At 41.0% G+C, this 18,626-nt stretch overlaps 1 pseudogene; it reads left to right on the forward strand.

Annotated features, from left to right (window-relative positions):
• Positions 1-2,606: 2,606 nt before the first annotated feature.
• On the forward strand, positions 2,607-4,712 carry LOC138158423 (nucleolin pseudogene; annotated as a pseudogene).
• The last annotated feature ends 13,914 nt before the right edge of the window (positions 4,713-18,626 follow it).

Here is an 18,626-nt window from a genome sequence, read left to right on the forward strand (position 1 = left end):
GGAAGACTTTGACTATTATACTTTGAGATGATTGTTCTTTGTTCTAAATATTGTGACCACTTTGGTGAAAATTATGTGGCCATTTTAATGATAAGCTGTTGTGAATACAATATTGTGATTTTCTGTAATAAGTTGTAATATTATGAATACTGTACCTTGATTTTCTGTGGATGTTTTGCTTTGTTTTGTTATGGAATAGAGTGTTCACTATACTGTGTAATAAGAACCTTAAAAGCTGTTCACAGTAGCATTCTTCTGGAAAGCTGCTTGTGCATGGCATTACACCCAGTCACCATGTTTTAATGACTTCCTCCAGAATTTTTCAAGTATAAGTGAGTAAAAGCAAAAGCAGTGGATGGTGGGAGTAATCTAATGCTGAGGTTTGTCAAATAAAGTTTGGTGAAGAAATAACGAGTTAAGTTGCTTAATAAAAGAGGACCTTTTAGAGATATACTTCTTCACCAGTTAGTCAAGATGGGAAAGACAGGAGAACGTAGCTAGTGGAAGTATGGAATCCTGAAAAAGAACTAAAGTTTGACAGATTGGAAGTCATAGTAAGGAGGAAGAAGTGCAATGACAATAGATTAAGATAAAATGAAGGATTACAGAGTCCATGGGGAGCTAGGTGGCCCAGAGGACAGAAAGTGGGCCTGGAGTCAGGAAGACTCATCTTTTTGAGTTCAAATCTGGCCTCAGATACTTCCTAACTGTGTGACCCTGGGTAAGTCATTACACCCTGTTTTGTTTAGTTGCTCATATGAGAAGGAAATGGCAAAATACTCCGGTATCTTTGCCAAGAAAATCCTAGATGGGGCCATGATGAGTAAAACACAAATGAAATGAATGAATAACTACAACAATGAACATGGAAGTGGCACATTTATACATGATGCAAAATCAAGGGCATGCTAATTTCTGCGTGTAGTGGAGGTGGAGTGAAAGGGTAAGTTATGAGAAATGAAAAAGTAGGAGAATGGAATTGATGCTTTTTGAGGGATATTAAAATGTATGTTGAAGTCTTCAGGGATGATGACAAGTCTTGAAGAGGACAGTAATTATGAACCAGGTGCTAAAATCATTGCAGAAACAAGTGTTACAGGCATCAGCAAATCATAACTTTGATTGATTAGGTGGAGGATATGGATTGAATGAACCTTAAAGGAGGAGAAATTGCTGAATGAGGGTGGCACAATCTGCTCAAAATCATTCAGTGGTTTTCTATAATATAAAATACAGACATCTTAGTCTGGTATGTACAGATCTCACTGACTCCAATTTGCTTTTGAGGCTGGTAAAGAGCATTTGTTTTTGTTCTGACCAGAAACTCTGAGGGGCTTCTCACAGATTGATTCTTTAGTGAAGGCAAACTAGGCCATTTTCCTCTTCAATTCTTACCTAGCCTTTAAATACAAAATAGGTATTACCCCAGACAAACTGATACCTGGTAAAGAACTTAGGTCTAAAAGGCCAAGGTCTTCCACTGCCTTCCAGTCACCTTATCCTGTGCCTTGCCACTGGGCTCCAATGGCTCTGCAAGAGTGAGGCTGATAGTTTTGCAGAGCTCTGTAAATCCTATTTACTTACAAGTCAAGCCATCACCCTGCTGATGCCATTGGTCTTCTTTAAGAACAAAGGGGGACAAATGCCTTTGAGTCCTTATTTTCAGTGGGCTGAAGGCTCAGGAAGAGACAATGGTGTGCTATGACTACTAAACTAATAAGATCTTATGCTATAATAGAGAGATGATAATCTCCAGTGATAATTAAAGGATATTGATCAGTAATTATATGGCAAATAGGATGATGAAAGGAGCTGAATTCATGATGTACACAGATCAGAAAGCATTGTTTTGCTTGAAGAAACTTTAGGGTAGGACACAACAGCTAGCTTTGGTTTTATGAAAGGTAAACATGTATATAAGAGGTCATGCTTGATCTAATTGGCCGTGTGGGGAAGGGGGGACAAAAAGAGGGACAAACAAAAATAAGGATAATGGAAGGACACTTGGAAGAAGTAGATGTCACTTCCATATAAGGGAAAACTTCCTAACAAATTGATCTGTCCATATGGGAAATGACCTATCTCATAGTAAAATTGTTTTCCAGTCAATAATTAGTTAATATAGGCTGCTTAATTCAGTCAACATGACAGACTAGTTTTTTATGTACGTGGACACTGTCAAAGAAGTAATGTGACTGAGGGAAATAGAAGGTCACCTTTGTAGTAAGGGAGACTCGGGTTCAAGCTTTGTTTCAGAGTAGGCTTCACATCGCCATCTGCCCTCACCACCTTCCCTGCAGCTGCCATGCTTCTCTAGCATTTTTGTACTAGAGACTTGCAACTGGCAAAGTAGAGCTCCTGGGCCAAATCTTGTCCTGCAGATTACTTTTCTACTGCATAGCTAAGGATTTTTTTTTAAATGAAAGTTTATTGTATTTAGAAATGTTAAAAAAAAAAACACCTTAGCTAGAAAACTGAAGTAGGCAGCCCTCAGGCCATTGTAATTTGCTGATGCCTGGCATAGACTATAAAGAAATTCCCTGAGTCTCGGCCTGCAAAGGGCTGCTCGCGGACTACCCTCCACGCCCTAGTCACATGCCACCACCATGGTGAAGCTAGGGAAGGCTGCTAAGAATTAAGGGGAGCCCAAGAAACTGGTTCCTCCACCAAAGGAGGTGGAGGACAGTGAAGATGAGGACATGTCAGAAGAGGAAAAAGAAAGCAGTGGGGAAGAGGTTGTAGTTCCTCAGAGGAAGGGCAAGAAGGCTGTGGCCACACCAGCAAAGAAGGTGTTGTTTCTACCACACCAGTCAAGAAAGCAGCTGTGACCCCTGGTAAGAAGGCGGCCACTCCAGCCACCAAAGCTGCCATCACAGCAGGCAAGAAGGGAGCCACTCCAGCTAAGCTTTGTCCAGCCGACAAAGCAGCAGTGCCCCCAGCCAGAGGGGCAAAAAGTGGCAAGAATGCCAAGAAGGAGGACAGAGAGTCTGAGAAAGAGGACAGGGAAGATGAGGAGGATGAAGAATTTGAGCTTCCCAAAGCCACAAAGATGGGAGCAGCTCCCACCAAGCAAGACTCTGAGGAGGAGGACAGTGATGAGGTTGAAGAAGATGAGGATGATTCTGAAGAAGAAGCCATGGACACCACACCTGCCAAGGGGAAAGCCGCTGGAGGGAAACCTGGGAGGCCAAGGAATCAGAGGAGGAGAAGGAAGAAGGTGATGATGAGGATGACGAAGAGGAAGATGATGAGGAGGAGGAGGAAGAGGAGGAGGAAGAGGAAGTTCATGTGAAAGAAGCGCCTGGAAAGAGGAAAAAGGAGATGGGCAAACAGAAGGCTCCCGAAGCCAAGAAACAGAAACTGGATGCTGACAACTTTGTCTACGTGGAATTTGAATCTGCTGAAGACATGGGAAAGGCTCAGGAACTCAGTGGCTCCAAAGTGCTTGACTCTGAAATTAATCTGGAGAAGGCAAAAGAAAACAAGAAAGACCGAGACGTGAGGACCCTCTTTGTCAAGAATCTGCCGTATAAAGTAACTCAGGAGGAGCTCAAGGAGGTGTTTGAAGATGCTATTGAGGTCAGACTGGTCTGCACCAAGGATGGGGCCCCTAAAGGAATTGCTTATGTTGAATTTGAGACTGAAGCAGACGTGGACAAGGCCTTGGAAGAGAAGCAGGACACGGAGCTCGACGGCAGAGCCCTCATTATGGACTACACAGGAGAGAAGAGCCAAGGACAAGAGCACTTGAGAGGGAAGAATAATTCCTGGGGTGGGAGCAACAGCAAGCCGTCAGACTCCAAGACCCTGGTGCTGAACAACCTGGCCTACAGCTCCACCGAGGAGAGCCTTCAGGAAGTGTTTGAGAAGGCCACATCCATCAGTCTGTCCAGAACAACCAAGGGAGACCCAAAGGGTATGCATTCATTGAATTTGCCTCCATGGAAGATGAGAAAGAAGCTTTGAATTCTTGTAACAACATAGAGATTGAAGGCAGGGTCATCCCGCTGGAGCTGAAGGGACAGAAGGCGGCCCACACAGCCCCCAGGAACCAGTCCTACAAAACCTTGCTCATCAAAGGCCTGTCCAAAGACACAACAGAAGAAACATTGAAAGATTCCTTCCAAGGCTCAGTGGGTGCCAGGATAGTCACAGACAGGGAGACGGGGTCTTCGAAGGGGTTTGGGTTTGTGGATTTCAACTCAGAGGAAGAGGCCAAAGCTGCAAAAGAGGCCATGGAGGATGGGGAGATTGATGGAAACAAAGTCACCCTGGACTGGGCCAAGCCTAGAGGCTTTGGAGGAGGCGACAGGGACCGTGGAGGCTTCAGGGGCCAAGGAGGCGGCAGAGGAGGCCGAGGAAGCTTTGAAGGCAGAGGAGGTTTCCAATGAGGCCGAGGTGGTGGAGGAGACAACAAGCCACAAGGAAAAAAGCCAAAGTTTGAATAGCTTCCCCTCTTTTTTTCCCCTGCCATGTGAACGGACTCTGGGGGTTTAATCCTGTCGTCTAATCACTGACAGAGCCTTCTAAGGACATTCCGAGATGGACGGGCAAACTGTCAGTGTCTTGGACAAACCTCGATGACATTTCAAGGAGAGCGTGGTGGTTTTGACTGGACGGATGTTCCATATAAACTTTTTGCAGAGACGGGTGGTAGCTGTGGGAGGTCACCTTTTTGTGTGAGTTGTCTTGAGTTTATAATGTTATACCCCATGTACAAAACCTTTTTTTTCAAAAAAAGAAATTCCCTGAGTCCCTGAGGGATGTTAAGCCACTCTCGCTTTAAAACTCCAGTTGGACAGCCCTTAAATGGTCAGTTTTTGAATATCATCTTAACAAGTACACGATAACTAATCTACCTACAAGAGACCAGCCACCAAGTCAGATAGATCACAGTTCACATCAAGTCACCTATCCAGGGCATCATGAACTCTTACTTTCCGTTAGGGCATGGAACCTATCTCCCAAATCCCTTTACCCTTCATTTTTGTGCTTCAAAGTTATCAGATTAATATTATCAATTACTCTTATTCCTGTAAATGTGGAAAGAGTAAATTAATTGACTGTTTTATGATAACTTACCATCCTTGTGACTCTCTGGGACATTCTGTTCCCAGGTTATCCTCACCACATGCAATTTGCATCCCTCTATTAGAAATTAAGCCCCTTGAGAATAGGAACAATTCCTCTTTTGTATTTATATCCCCAGGGTTTATCCTCAGGACCCCAACCTTGTAATTACCTAATAAATGCTTTTATCATTCATTCATTCATTCATTCATTCATTCATTCATTCATTCATTCATTCACACTAGTTCATCAAATCCCTTGATGTCTCACTGCCCCAGGAAGTTCTTTATGAAAAGAAGTTATAGACAAATTGATGATCTGAATCTTTGAAAGGGAATTCACCACATTGGTAAAATGAAAGGCCCAGGCCACAAAATAGTGCCCAACAGAACTATTTATAAGGGATCACTATGCCAACAAACAGTCCAAAACAAATCAGCTTTTAGCTTGAATAAATTCCCCAGGCATTTTATGCAGTTGCTGGTGGCCATAGCAAATATTCCAAGCATTGTGGAAATCCTCAGGGTCCATTAGGCCCACCCCTGAATAATAGCTATGCAATGGCTCAGTGCATCTGGTGTGAAATGCTCCCTAGATGTGGTTTTAATTTGCTCTGACTTGGAAGTTGAATCAGTGTTCACAAAGCTTTGAATTAGAGTCAAGGGGTTCATGCCATGCATGCTCAGAGCAATCTCACATGTAGAAGATACACAAGATTGATTGCTCATCCAGGGAAAGCCCTGGCATTCAGATTGCCACCAAAAACCTTCTTGTTCTTCATACTGCCTGACCAAGAGCTGCCATCTCAGCAGAAACAAAACGAATTAGGACATAAAACACTGGAGCTTGAGCCCAGGCTGGAGGCTCTCCAACTTCATCAGGGAGAAAAGAAATGAGCTGCAAAGCTCAAAGATGAGGAAAAAAACACCCTGCTGACATTTTCCTTATAAGCACCATTCCTTCTTTCAGTCAACTGATACCTTTTGGACTCAGTTCAAGAGGTATGCATTAAGTTCCTACTAAATGGAAAACACTGCATCCTGTGGATACACGGCCCAAAATGAAACTTTTCCTGCTCTCAGAGCGCTTACATGCTACCTTCTATTGAAGTGATAGAACATGGACATATATTTGTAACTAAAAAATGTATACATGTATGTACATATATGCTGTGGGATGCTCAGTGTCCAGCACTAAGCATGGTCAGAGATGTTAATAAGAAATGACCAGGCCATGTGGGTAGCGCAAGGAAGAACCATGAACTCCATTTATTGATTCTTAGTACAAGGTTTTCATAGAGCAAATGAGGCAAAGGAATAGGACTTGAGTATTCTTATCGTTACCTTAGTCTGTTATATCCTGGAAGTAGGACAGAATAGATCATTTGATAAGCATTTGTTATCTAGGAGACTAAAGTCTTAGGGTAAAACCTTTGATCTAGGCTTTAGGTACCTCCTAATGCAGCCGCAGTCATAAATGCATACGATTGAGAGCAGACTTCAAAGCCAAAGCTGCAATCCTCAAAAGACATCACGTTTAGAGCTGACCACCCAAAGATGCCTGAGTTCTGAATCAAATATTTTGGCTCTCAATAACTAAAATCTGAGGGTAGAGCCTATGGATCTCAGAACTCAAGTAACATCCTTATAAGTGTAACCCATAACAAAGGACTCAGGAGCTAACAACAAAAAAGTCCCATCTCAAAGAGCTCTTCTATTAAAGTCCACTATTGGGATTGATATCTGAGTCCTGAATCAGGCCTCTTTGGCTCCCCACACATATATGTATGTGTGCATATATGTGTATTTGGATAGACATATAAATTTATATATGTAATTTCATTGATATATGAAAGACCTGGTGAGAAACTTTATCTGATAGTGAAAGCAACAACTTTTTAGCAATTTATAGTTGAGATTCCCTAGTAATGTGGATACAAATGACGCCCTAAACATTAATATTGTGTTGCTTTTTTAGTACTTGGTGAGGCCCCACCTGAGCCTGAGGGCATCTTAAAGTCTCTTCCCCTTATCTTGGAATACCATACAACTTCCCCCTTATCCTGGACCTCATAATTCCTTGTCTCCCTCTTTGTGGATCACAAAATTTCCCCTGTCTTCTTTATCCTATCCTAATAAAAGCAGACTCCTATCCCTCTTTAAATTGCTAGATTTTCTTCTAGGGCTAGCCTGCTGCTTTTGTGTTAATAAAGCTCTCCTTGGTTAGGAGAAAATTGTATAAGTAAATCCTTTCACACCTGTAAGGGTTATGGGATTTAAAGATCTTCCATGCCCCGTTGGACTTGCTGACGTAGCAGGAAGGGGCGGAGCAAGAGGAAGCGGAAGCCAAGCTAGCGTTCTTTCGGTGGCTGGCGGTGGTGGTGACGGCGGCAGCAGCAGAGGCAGTGGCAGTGCGAAGCCCTTTTTGAGTTAGAACTGCTAAGGACTTTCTGCTAAGGACTCCTGCTGAGGACTGCCAGGGGCCGGAGCTGCTGGGAGTGCGCTTCCAGGACGCTGGGTGGTTGCTGTGCGTGGGGAGAGGAGGACCTTTGCCTGAGGTAGCCTGTTCTGTTTTAAAGGCTTGAAAATGTGGGTGCTTTCTACTTTATCTACCTGTGCCAATGTCATAACTACTCTGATGGCTTTCACTTTCTGGTTTTGGGACTCAGTCTTTTGGTATCTTAATAAATTTTCTAGTTTATTTCCTCATATGGCAAACATGACGTATTTTCTAATGGATAATTATATCAGCATATTTGTAATCTCTATAGGCATTGTGAATATGGCATTGCTGATACAACACCTGAACTAGTTCTCCCAACTCCAGATCTCAACACTAGGGCAATGAGAGGCTAAGTGTCTTGTCTATGGTCATACTCCTATTATGTATTAAAAGGGAACTTGAACCCAGTTCTTCTGGACCAGACTTGTCCTTTATCTATTATATCATGCATATACATATATACATACACACACATACATACATATGTACACAATACAATATTTATGTATGTATGTGTGCATGTATCAGATATATAGCTAACAGTAAGCATCAGGAAAGCTCCCCACCCCCACCCCACCCAGCCTACAGCAGGTCCTAATTTTGAAGGAACTTTAAATAAACTTTTCTTTGCTGATACAAAGTAGATTCTTAACAAATGTTTCATGAATTTAATTGTAAAACTAAGTCGAGTGTTCTTTCTTCTGCATTCATAGAGATAAATTGCAGGCAATTTTGTGAATACATACATATGCAGATATATATGTATATGTGTATATGTGGCTATATTGAATCAATGCTCACAAACATACATATTTGTCCATATGTGTATGTGCTTGCTTTTATATATACATATACCCATAATATATCAATGACAGTGAAAAATATGCACACATACATCTATTGCACATATGTGTGTGCATGTGTATATATAGATATCTGTTTATGCATATGTATTATATTTATTTGTTTGCTTGTTTATTTATTTATAATACTCAATTAGAGATTGTAGGAGGCAGAGTATTCCAGAGTTGGATACCAGCCTGGGAAAAGACAAGGAAAGGAAACGTGAACTATTGTCCGGAGGGAACATCAATTAAGCCACTTTAGGTAAAATGAAGTATGTGATAGAGAAGTAGTGTGAAATATCTGGAAAAGCCATTCACAGGCAGATATAGAAGGGCTTTAAATACCAATGAGAAGAGTTGTTATTTGATCCTAGATGCAATGGTTGGGTTCTGGGGCATTGCAGTGACTGTTCAGATCTGAGCAACAGGAAATTTATGTTGACAGCTCTGTGGGGGATAGATTAGAAAGAGGAAAAACTGGAAGCTGATAGATATTGGACATTCCTATTCATTTATGGTCAATTACTTAGGGTGGAAGTGATGTAAAGGTGGATAATGTTTGACTTGCCTTTAGGCATCCTGCCTTCTAGGAGGTGAGAGAAGATATGCATATATACAGAGAACATAAGGCTTCATAGGTGCCCTTAAAAAGGAGATACCACGACCCATTCAGAGTGGGATTTAAAGCAGAGCCCCTGTGGAATAATTTACAGAGAGTTTTTCCTGCCCTAGCCCCTTCTTACTTTTCCATTCTTAAACTTTACTTCTCCATGCATTCTACAACACAGTGAATTTCAGGGACAGGTAACACTAACTTGCTTGTTATTCCTCCCACAAGCCACTTTCTCCTCACTGGGTATTTTCACTGGTTGCCCCCCATGCCTTGAATGTCCGCCAGCTTCTTCTCTGCCTCTTTTCTCTGATTTCCTTCAAGTCTTGGCTAGAATCCTACAATCTGCAAGAAACTTTTCCAGATCCCTCTTCAGGGTAATGGCTTTACTTTGAACCCCCCACCCTCAACCCAGCATGTTCTATGTATATTTTTTTGTGCACAGGTGTTTTTATGTTGATTTTCCCATTAGATTGTGAGTTCCCTATGGACAGGGACTCCTTTTTGCCTTCCTTTGTATCTCAAGCACTTAGCACAATGTTTAAAACAGTGAGAAATGCTTGTTGAAATGCTTGAGAAATGCTGGTTGACTGACTTACTGACTCTGCCCTTAGAATCAAACAGTAGCAAATCATTTGAACACTGGTCTTAAAATCATAAGACCTAAGTTTGACGTGTAGCTGTGACATTTTCGAGCTATTTGACCCCATACAACTCATTTAATCTGTCTGCTATTCAGTTTCTTCAACTGGAAAATGAGAATACTAATAATATGTCTGTTACCTACCTTGCAGAAACATAATGAGGGATATGCTTTGTAAATCTTAAAGAACTATACAAATGTCAGCAATTAATATTTTTCTGCACCTTTCACATCCCAACTTGTAAATTTGTTCCTGGATAAATTTAAGATCATATAAAATTTATATTCAGAATTTACTTTAGAGATTATTTAGCTTAGCCATCTAATTCAATAGGTGGGAGAATGGAGTACTAGAGAGGTTAAAGTTCATGTCCTAAGGTCATACAAGCATCCATTTTATTTCCTAGAGTTCACAATGTTTCACTCTAATTACACTGGTTTGCTATTTGTTTTCCTCATGCTGTATTATGCCTGTCATCTCTGTAACTTGGTACAAGTGATCCTCATGTCTACATGCTGCATTAGGGTCCTCAAGATATCAATATCACTCTAGTACATTGGTTGGATGCCTAGGGTAAACTTATGAAAGGATCTGGACAAGACTTGTAGAAGAAAGAGAAGTATTAAAGTAATATTATTGGTATTGGGGGAACACCCCCATTGATGAGACAGTACATCTACTAGAGTATTGAAGGGCCAAGGCCTAATGTCAATAACATGTTTCCTGGTTATTATCTGTGAAATAATATCTTATCTGTAACATACTCATGGGCAGCAAGTGTAGACAGGATTCAGATTAAAAATCTAACCCTTTGTCATATAATATATAAAATATTTAGCTGTTCATACTGATATACTCATATGCCCATTTCCTTCTGTGAGTTTATGGTAATGTAGTCCATCACATTACCTACAGTATTATCCAAAGGACTGGATTGGAAGGAAACTTTAATGAATATATAGTCTGACATCCTCATTATACTAGATGAAGAAAGTGCGGCCCAAAGAAGCTCTGTCTAGTTTGAGGTCAAATAAACAGTATCAGAGCCATAATTTAACACTTTGACCTGCCATTGCAAACCAATACTCTTTCTACTCAACTAGACAGTCTTAACCTCGAGTGAGTAACTTAAAAATATTTTGATAACAACATTTCGTTCTAACTGGATTTCTTTGCAATCCTATATATTTCATTTATACATTTAAATACAATATTTGGAGAAAGGATTCATGGGCTTGACCAGACTGCCAAGGGGGCTCATGACATGCAAAAAGAATAATTAACCAAGTTCTGGCTTTTTCCTGGATTATGTATGATCTTTATCAAGTAACATCCCTTTTCTTCCTCAATTTCTTGATCTGTAAAATGAGGTGGCTGAACTAGATCATCTCTAAAATTCCTTTCAGGCTTAGAATTCTGTCATTCTGTGAGAATTATTTTAAACATTGGAAGAGGGCAGATACATAAGGAGAGGCATGTTGAATATAGAGAGCTGACTGCACTGGCAGGATTAAAGCTAGCAGAAGGAAAACCAGGAGGCTGGCTAGGGGGGTGGGCAGGAATCCTGCCCTCAGCAACATTCACCACCACTCCTTTGCATTTGTATTCATATTTTAAACACAGATTACATCCTTACAAGTTTTACTGAGACACCCCAGATGAATTTGTATAGAAGCATTTTGTTGTTGTTGAGCAGTTAGTTGTCTCTCTTCTAGTCTCTGGGCAACATTTTTGTAGAGGATACTTGGTTAGCTTTTGGAAAGGCCAGTTTCTACTTCCTCCACATATCAGAGACATGGATATGGTAATGAGCCTCCAAAACAGATCATACATTCAACTGGCTGCCACTTGCACATGGGAATGTCCAGTTATTCACAACCAAGCAGTGAATGACAAAGCCTGGGAGCAAAGTGTCTCCCTCTTCTGCCCTTTGGAAATAAAAACAACATCGTGTAGGCAGATTTTAATGGCAGCATTTTGTGTCTGAGGATAAAGCAAATCTGGCTGCCATTAAGCATTTACTTTTTGCTGGAGGAACTTATTAAAACCTGAAACTGCTAAAACTATGATGACTCTTCATTTGTCTTTGGCTTTAATGAATTGACTCTGTATGCCAAGTGTTTATCTTGATATGCCGGCATGGTTTCTGTTTCAGGGGATAAAGCTTAGAATGCTGAGGATTTGTAAGGCTAACAACATATTATCATGATATAATTAAGATAATAATATTTTTTACTTATATTGTCTTCTAGGTTTTATTGAAAGTATCACAGGATGCAAAACACTCAACCAGACACTGGGAATTAGTTGAAAGCTCTTACTCTTTTTTTTTTTAAGCAATCGGGGTTAAGTAACTTGCTCAAGGTTACAAGGCCAGTTATTTCTGGGTGTGGTGCTGAGTATCTGAGCCCGGATTTGATCCAGGTCATCCCGACACTAGAGCCTGTGCTCTTACTCACTGAGCCACCTGGCGGCCCTGAAAGCTCTTACTCTTAAAGAGTTGAGGAAGGTGTTGTAACTGACATGCCTTTAAGAAAAAATACAAAATAAGACACTATGAATTGTTAACTTCTTAATAAGTCACAGGTCAGATAGGTGACATAGGACAGAGAACATTGGACCTAGAGTCAGGAAAACCTCAGTTCAATCTGGTCTCAGAAACTTACTACTGTGTTTCCCCGATAATAAGACACTGTCTTATTAATTTTTTTGGACAGAAAAACAGCAGAGGGCTTATTTTCAGGGGAGGGCTTATTTTAATGAACATTGACAGCAATTTTAATAAACAGGTAAATGTGAACAAAAAATTGTACCTTTATTCAATAAGCAAATCACTGGGGAAGAACAGGATGATGCGCTCACTGCTGCAGCTCTGATTGGATGCAGCTCGGAGCGCGGCGTGCGTTTCGGGGGGGGAGGGCAGTGCATACACAGGGTACCGTAATGTAGCGTGTAGCACAGGAGATCACCTTCACTACAGTAACAATCTCAATAGGGCTTATTTTCGGGGGAGGGCTTATTTTAGAGGAATCTTACACAGTAAGGGGAGGGCTTATTTTCGGGATAGGTCTTATTATCGGGGAAACACGGTAGCTGTATGACCTTGGCAAGTTTCTTAACTTCTGTTTGCCTCAATTTCCTCAACTGTAAAATGAGTGATAATAATAGCACCTTCCTTCCAGGGTTTTTATGAGAATCAAATAAGAAAGTAATCACAAAGTACTTAGCACAGTGTCTGATATATAAGCATGATAAAAATGTTAATTGTTATTGTTATTACCTACATGAACTTGATAGAATGAAAACTCCTTGAGAGCAGGAAATGCTTCTTTTTATTTTTTGCTCTTGTGTCCCCAGTATTTGGCACAAGGCCAGACACACAGTAGGCACTCAAAAAACTTGTTCATTGATTGATCTCATTCAAGATGCTTCCTCCAATTATGCTGGGGGTAACCCTTCCTTGCCTGATTATACCACCACCTCCACCTTTTTATCTTGTCCTAATATCAATCCACACTAGGGAGTCTTCTCATTTTGTGAACATTGCCAACTACTAATGGAACATGGGGACTGTCCTTCAGTGAGCTGTTGTTTTAACTCTTGGGTTCATTAAAAAAAAAATCCTGGTTAAACATTTTTTCATCCAACTTTCCATCTTCTCTCCTTTGTGTTATGGTTATAATCATAACAGATTTTTTTTTTACTCTTTTTGGCTAAAAGGAGTAGTAGGCCTAGGACTTCCTTTTACTTTTCCAAGGTGACAGAGTTCATGAATGGAGCATCTATCAGTAGACTTGAGGGCCCTGCCCTGGTCTAATTTGAACCAGGACCAGAACTCAATCTGTAGGTCAGTGCACAGAATAGCAGTGTTGCATAGTTGTAATGGGAATGGGAATTTAAAGATCTTCCCTGCCCCTAGGCTTAAGTGCACCTGGAGCCTGGGGTGGGAGGCTTGTTTCTCAGTAGATACTTCTTGATTGGCCAGTGGGTCAATAAGGTTGTTACATTCTCTGAGCCAGGAGAAGGCTATAGAAGCCCTGCTGTGCAGCTTTGTTTTGGGGCTCACTTTCAGAAGAGTTCTGTGATTTGATCTGGATTTTGGGAAGCCCTTGTCCAGGGCCCCCCAGCTTTGAAAAACCCAGATGTTGAAACCCAGATGTTGATTTGCTATGGATATAATGGCTGGACAGTTTGGAAAGCTGTCTACTTGATCTGTTTCTGTCTTGATAATTCTGCCTGTATACTTTGAAGTTCAGGGTGATGACCTTTTTCCCCTGAACAAGGTAAATGATATATGTCTGACTGATTAAAGTAAGCTTGTTAACCCATTTTGAGTTGCTTTCCTTTATCAAAGCAGATCCAAGAACCTGTGTTGGCAGCAAACCCTGAGGACGCTTGGGGTGCTTGCTGCTACAATAGTGTGACACATCAGAGCTTGAAGAAATCTCAAAAGGTTATCTACTTTAGCACCCTCATCTTACATTTGAAGAAACTGAGGCTTGCATGGAAAAAAAAAAAACAACTTCTAGATTTTCCTCATCACATTAAGCTATTTTTAGACATAAGAAAATGTCCTTCCTAGAACAAATTACTCTCAACATCGAGAGTTTTCAGTATCTATTTGCCAAGAATGTAGACCTCACATACCCTTCTCTCCTTCTTTTCCCATTTCCAACTATAAGGGTGTGAAAGGGCAAGAAGAGGGGGAAGAATACAATGATTTCTTTCTCTTTGTGCTGAAAATTAAAAGAAAAAAACTACATAGTTAATATTTATACTCAGCTCTTTTTCTCAAGTCAATAAGTATACATTGAGTCCCATACACACGAGACCAAGCAATTGTGGTATAAAGAAAGCAAAGGACAAAACAAAATAAAAGTTAAACAAAAAAAAATCAAGAGCTCACAGATGAATAGGGGAAATGATTTGCAAAATGACTATGTAAAAACAACACTAACTATGTGTACATATATATCTTTATACATACACTCACACATATACATATATGTATACATATACATACATATATGTATGTATACACACAAACACATGGGATAAATCTGAGCAAATCCCAGGAAGAAGGCATTAATATTTCTCATACATTCTTATTTATCCCTGTTGTGCATATTTCCTAGAATACTAGTACTTCAAGAAAACTTAAAATAATAAACCCATATCATTTATTAAATATATACAGTGTACCAGATACTGTGCTAGTCTCCAGATATTCAAAGAAAAATAAACAAACACTTCCTGGATGAGCTTAAATTCCATAGGACAGGAAGCAACATGTGCACATATATTTAGATAAAATATACACAATGCATATATATGTATTACATACATGAATTCATTGTGTGTATATGTATACATGCATGTGTATTTCTGTGTGTATATGCACACACATACCTATATATAAGGCTTATATACACTTCAATATATCTCCATATCTGATTTCATTTAATTTGGGTAAAAGGGGGAAGGAAGCCCCAGCTTCTCAGGAATTGGAGGAATGAACATTTACACAGCACCTATTATGTGATGGCCACTGTGCTAAGTGCTTTTACAAATATTATCTCATTTGATACCCCCAATAACCTTGTGAAGTAGGCACTATTATTATTCTCATTTTTCAGTTGAGGAACGTGACACACGGGGGTTAAGTAACTTGCCCAGGGTTACAAAACTAGAGATTGACTGAGACTAGATTAGAACTCACAATTTCCAGATTTCACACCCAGTGTTCTGGGTCTGAGATGCCTTTAAATTGAGAATAAAAAAAAAAAAACAACCGGAAAGAAAAACTATGTACAAAGTGACGAGAACAAAAAAAATACAAAGATTCAAAGAGGAGGAATGGAGGCAGATAAGACCATTCCAAGCCTGGGAACAGTCTGCCAAGGCACAGAAATGGGACACAAAATGTCACAATGCTGTGTGGAAAATAGTGAGACAACCTGTTGGGATAGACTATAAAGTACATAAAGGAGAGTGACATCTTATAAGTCTGGAAAGGTTGACAAAACTTACATTGTGAAGGGCATTAAATGGCAGAGACCTAATCTGATGAAGTCTCAGTTCTTGTCCCTCAGCCATATACTGCATTGTTGATGCCTTCCTCCTCCTTTCCTACATTCTCTCTGGATTTTTGTGTTAGTTCAGTTTCCAGGTTCTCCAGGAGTCTTTGGTGATTCCTTCTTAGTGACTTTTCCATCTGGCAAATTCGGCTTTTTAAGGCATTCTTCTCCTCATTGCCTTTTTGAGCCTCCTTTGCCATTTGAGTCAGTCTGTTTTTTAAGGTATTATTTTCTTTAGTCAGGCTGTTGACTCTCATTTCATAATTTTCTTGCATTGTTCTCATTTTTCTTCCCAATTTTTCCTCCCCTTCTCTTATCTGCTTCTTAAGGTCCTCTATGGCCTGTAACCAGCTTGTATTTTCCTTTGAAGCATTTGGTGCAGGAGTTCTGACCTCACTGCTTTCCTCCTGTTCCATGCTTTGCTCCTTTTTGTCCCCAAAATAGGAGTGTATTGTTGGAATCTTCTGTTGCTTTGTTTCCTTTGCCCGCCCACTCATTTTGCCACTAAATTACTTGACTTATGAGCTTTTTGCCACAGTAGGACTCTGCCACCAGACAGGGGAGCTTTTGTCCCAAACACTGGAGTTTTCTCAGCTGCTGGAGGTATTAGATGGGTGCCCTCTCTGAGGTCTGACATGCTCTGGCAAGCTGGACACACACCCCAGGACCTCCACCCTAGACTGCAATCCAGATCCAAGCAGGTTAAAGCAAGAGCAATTACCCCTCAGACTGGTGTTTGGTCCCCCTACACTCTACAGGCCAGGAGCTGAAGCTGTCATGTGACGCTGGCTGTCTGTGCCAGTGGCTCCGAGGCTTCTCTCCCCAGGGGTAAAAGCCACGCACTCCCACTTACTGGTCCCAAAGTCCAGACTGCACTGGCCTCTCACTTTGTCCTTCGCATCTACGTGTTAATAAATCTGGAAACAGCCACAGCTGTTGCTGATCTGGAGTCCCTCTGGCTGGTGGCTGGTCAGGCCCGCCCTGGGGCTAAAGCCTCGCCATAGGCCTGGGCTCGACTCCCTGAGCGCTGAGCTGGATTCCTGCTGGCCTGCTGGGCTGTCCTCAGTGGGAGGTGAGCTTCTCTGTGTCATTTTGTGGGTTCTGCGGCTCCAAAGTTTGTTTAGAGTCCCCTTTTTACATGGATTGGGGAAGGTGGGAGCCGGAGCTGCGGGAAGGTCGTGCTTCTACTCCGCCATCTTGGCTCCGCCCCCTTCTTAGTGACTTTTGCTGAAGAATCATGCATATTATGCCCACTAACTGCTGGTATTTCCTAATCTTGTATTTTAGTTACACTTTTCTTTCTTCCTTACACTCATACTCTGGATAATTCTATCTATGTTGGCACTCATGTACACGCACGCGCGCGCGCTCACACACACACACACAGAGTCCCCATCCATTCTTTGCCATTAATTTCAGTGCCACATTAAAAATTGCCTACTAGACATCTCAAACCAGATGCCCAGGAGAAAGGTCAAACACAGCATGTCCAAAGCTGAACTAATTTTCTTTGTGCCCAAAATCCCCTTCTTCTAAAATTTCCTATTTTAGTTGAAGGCAGAACCATCCTTCCATGCTCTCAGGCTTATCACCAGAATTATCCTTGATGCCTCCCTCACTCTCACCCACGTAGCCAAATGTTTGCCAAACCTTTCTGTTTCTACCTCCACGCTATCTTTCTCACTTCATTCCTTCCCTCCCCTCACACAGCTTTTTTCTAAGATAAAAACATTTTCCTCTTTCCCTTAGACTATTGCTGCTGCCTCCTACTTGGATCCCCCTGCCTTTCAAATATCTCATTTCTCCAGATACCAAAGCATGTTCCTTAAGCATCAATATCACCATATGATTCCCTTACTCAACTTCTATTGTCTCCTCTAAGAAAAATAAACTGTTCTGTTTCTACATTAAAACCCTACACAAAACACCCTCAATTCATCTTTTCCACTACATTAGACACTGCTCACTCTCCTGACTCTGCAATCCTGCCAAACTCAGCTTCTCTCTTTTCATTACATGTGGACTACATGCCCACCTCCATGCCTTTGTGGTCACAATCATGTGTGGTATGCCCTCCTTTACCCTCTATATCATGAGAGGCCATCCCTTTATTTAAGACACAGATTAAGCAACATCTTATACATGATACTTTTCCTGAATCCATCCCCAGCTTCTATCCTTTCCTTGCATACTACTTTCTATATATCTGTCTTTGTTAGTTTTCTATTTATACTATATATTTCAATATGTACTTCTGTTTCTGATTTAAAATACAAGTGTACTGTGAGTAAGGATAGTTACATTTTTTGCACATGTACTCCCAGTGCCCAATAGGGATGGGGAACCTTTGGTCTCCAAGTCACATATGACCCTCTAGGGCCTCAAGTGTGGCCCTTTGAGTGAATTTAAGCTCCACAGAACAAATCCCCTTGATAAAGAAGTTGTTCTGTAAAACTTGGAATCAGCCAAAAGGCTGCACCCAAGGACCTAGAAGGCCATGTGCGGCCTCAAGATCACAGGTTCCCAACCCCTACAAAACAAAGCTGGAGATTAATAGATCCTTGTTGACTGATTCATTGATTGAAGAAAGGTGAAATTATGTGAAGAGTGTTGTACTGGGATGGATGATTGAGCCAGCACTAGAATTAATATCTCTTGACTCCTAATTCAACTCACATTTCACTGATTCATCCTGCCATCATTACTGTACATCAGAAGTGTATCAACATTAGAGAAATGAGCTTTTGGAGCCACAAAGAGTTTGAGGTCACTGAAATCAGATACATTTTTAAGGTGCTGAAAAGCACTTGTGTTTCATGAGAAGTCTTTACCCTGAATTTTTAATCTCTCTCTCTCTCTCTCTCTCTCTCTCTCTCTC

This window comes from Petaurus breviceps, unplaced genomic scaffold (genome assembly GCF_028583685.1).
Source record: "Petaurus breviceps papuanus isolate PSGF00001 unplaced genomic scaffold, PetGlider_PUasm1.0 174, whole genome shotgun sequence".
Lineage (NCBI taxonomy): Eukaryota > Metazoa > Chordata > Mammalia > Diprotodontia > Petauridae > Petaurus > Petaurus breviceps.